This window comes from Nicotiana tabacum, chromosome 2 (genome assembly GCF_000715075.1).
Source record: "Nicotiana tabacum cultivar K326 chromosome 2, ASM71507v2, whole genome shotgun sequence".
NCBI lineage: Eukaryota > Viridiplantae > Streptophyta > Magnoliopsida > Solanales > Solanaceae > Nicotiana > Nicotiana tabacum.
In genome coordinates this window covers 10,960,118-10,963,804 of record NC_134081.1, presented here as the reverse complement: position 1 = coordinate 10,963,804, position 3,687 = coordinate 10,960,118, and positions in this window count along the sequence as shown.

The window sequence follows — 3,687 nt, the reverse complement described above, 5'->3', positions numbered from 1 at the left end:
ATATAATCTTTCAAATAAATTCCGTTGTGGCCTGCAACCCGATCCAACAATATAATCTTTCAAATAAATTCCGTTACGGTGTGCAACCCGCTCCAACAATATAATTTAACAACACTTAAATATAAAACTACTTCAATAAATACCACAATTAATAAGAAATTATTAGGCAACAAGGTATACAACAATTATAAATTATGTAGGGAAACAAGTAAGGGCAAGTAACAATTAAATGTAGAATCAGGGAAAAGATATGCATTTTAACATCTAAGATACTAATTGTCAAATAACAATTATGGCACAAAAATCACATAAGCAGGTAGCAATTAAGGCATGATAGTTGGCAATAAAAATAGTAGATTCAATTAATATAACAATTAATTCATGAAATAAGGTTATTAATGAAATACGTAAAAATATGGAAAGAGGCAATTCGACGACGTATAGACACTCGTCACCTCATTTATACGTCGCTATACATAAAACTCACATAACATATAGTTCAAAGGCTCTATTCCCTCAAGTCAAGGTTAACCACGACACTTACCTCATTTAGCAACCAACTCAAGATTTCAATAAACTTTGCCTAGCAAATTGGTGACCGAATGCCTCGAATCTAGTCACAAATAATTCAATATACTCAACACGAATTATAGAAACCAATTCTATATGAAAATACTAAAATTTTCAATTAAAATCCAAAATTCAATTCAAAAATCAACATTGGGGCCCACGTCTCAGAATCCGACAAAGGTTACAAAATACGAACGCCCATTCAACCATGAGTCCAACCATCTTTTTTACCAAATTCTGACATCAACTCGGCCCTCAAATCCTCAAATTTAACCAAGAGGGTTTTCACAGATTTTCCAACTTAAAGCACCAATTAAATGCTAAACACAACAATAGATTCAGATACTTTAACCAAAACTGAGTTAGGAATTCTTACCTCAATGTTTTCCCTTGAAATCTCCCGAAAATCGCCTTTCCCGAGCTCTAAATCGCGGATAATGGAAAATGGGACTTAAGTTCTGTTGTCCATGGATTTACACATCGCGATCACGGAAATCCCTTCGCGACCGTGTAGAAAAATTTCTGAAAGCTCCATTATACTCTTCGCGATCGCAGAAATTGCTTCGCGATCGCGAAGCACAAATTGCACAGGCTGCCAATTTATACTACGCGAACGTGACATTCCATACGCGAACGCGAAGTATGACCCTTCAGACCTTTGCGATCGCGGAATGCTTCTTGCTGCGATCACGAAGCACAAATTTGAGTGCCCAGCTTCTGCCTCATTTCCTCTTCGCGGACACGATCATCCCTACGCGTTCGCGATGCACTGGGAACCAACCTTCCGTGATCGCGTGCCTCTCTTTGCCAATGCGAAGAGTAAAAACCAACAACCCTAAAAATATCACTTCACGATCGCGGAGGAAACCTCGTGATAGCGGACGAAACCTTGCGATCGCATAGAAGGAAACCAGAAGCATCAAATTAAAGTACTTGAGCAATGCATTAAGTCCAAACTTATTCCGGATTCAATCCGTTTCACGCCCGGGGTCCTCGGGACCTCATCCGAATATACCAACAAGTCCTAAAATATCATACGAACTTAGTTGAGGCCTCAAACCATGTTAAACAACATCAAAAACACGAATTACACCCCAATTCAAGCCTAATGAAAACTAATGAATTCCAACTTCTACAATCGATACCGAAACCTATCAAATCAAGTTTGATTGACTTCAAATTTTGCACACAAGTCATGAATGACATTATAGACCTATTCAAATTTCCAGAATCAGATTCGAACCCCGATATCAATAAAGTCAATTTTTACGGTCAAACTTTGAAATCTTTAAGCTTTCAAACTTCTAATTTTCAATAAATGACGATAACTCAAGTTAGGGACCTCCAAATTACATTCGGGGCATATGTCCAAGTCCAAATTACGATACAGACCCACCGGGACCGTCAAAATACTGATCCGGGTCCGTTTGCTAAAAATATTGACCGAAGTCAACTTAATTGAGTTTGAAAGCACTATTTCTCATTTTTATCAATTTTTCACATAAAAGTTTTCCGAAAAATATACGGACTATGCACGCAAGTCGAGGAATGCTAAATGGTGTTATTCGAGGTCTCAGAACACAGAAATAAATATTAAATTTAAAGATGACCCATCGGGTGTGATGACCCAAAATGTCATCTTTAAATTTAATAATTAATTCTATATTCTAAGACCTCGAAAAGCACTATTTATCATTCCTCGACTTGCATGCGCAGTCCGTAAAATTTTTTGAAAAGTGTTTAGGTGAAAAATGGATTAAAATGTGAATTAGAGCTTTAAAACTCAACTGAGTTGACTTTGGTCAACATTTTGAGCAAACGGACTCGGATCATTGTTTTGACAGTTCCGATAGGTCTATATCGTGATTTGGGATTTGAGTGTATTCCTGGAATCAAATTCCGAGGTCCCTAACCCGAGATATGGAATTTTGATAAAAATTTAAAAGTTTAAGTTTAAATAGTGACCGGATATCGAATTATGTGTAAACGACCCCAGAATAGAATTTTTATGATTCCAACAGCTCTGTATGGTGATTTTGGACTTAGGAGCATGATCAGAATTTTATTTGGAAGTCCGTAGTGAAATTAGGCTTGAAATGGCTAAAATAGGAATTTAAGTTTGGAAGTTTGACAGGGGAGTTGACTTTTTGATATCGGGGTCGAAATCCAGTTCTAAATTTTTTTACAGCTCCATTATGTCATTTATGACTTGTGTGCAAAATTTGAGGTCAATCGGACTTGATTTGATAGGTTTCGAGATCGAATGTAGAAGTTGGAAATTCTTGAGTTTCATTAAGCTTGAATTGGGGTGTGATTTGTGATTTTAGCGTTGTTTGATTTGATTTGAGGTTTTAAATAAGTTCATATGATATTTTAGGATTTGTTGGTGTATTGGGTTGAGGTCCCGAGGGCCTCGGGTGAATTTCGGATGGTTAACAGATCAAAAGTGGGACTTAACTACTGCAAAAGCTGCTGCAATTTTTCTGCTGGAAATGCTGTCAAAATCGGGCTGCATGTCAAAATCGGGCTGCCTGTCAAAATCGGACTCCCTGGCAAATCGGGCTCCCTGACAAATCGAACTCCCTGACAAATCGGGCTCCTTGACAAATCGGGCTCCCTGGCAAATCGGGCTCCCTGACAGATTTGTAAGTTATAAAAATAGGGGACTTCATCCCATTTGCCATTTTTTATGAATTGGAGCTTGAGGAGAGACGATTTTGATATATTTTCAAGAAAAAATATTGGGGTAAGTGATTCTAACTCGGATTTGGTCAATATACACGAATATATCATTGTTTTCACCATTTAATTAGTGTTTTGAGATAGAAATTTGAAAAACTTTTAGAAATATCATAGAAATAAATTTTTGAGATTTCGGTGTCGATCCGGAGTCGGATTTGAGTAAAACTGGTATGGTTGGACTCGTAATTGAATGGGTTATCGGATTTTGTGAGTTTTGTCGGATTCTGAGACATGATTTTTGAGCTAATTTCGGATTTTATTGAAAAATATAGTATTTTCTTATGAAATTAATTTTTATAATTTTTGTTGAATGTATCGAATTAATTATGACTAAATACGAGTCGATCGGAGTCAGAAAATCGAGAAAAAAGTATA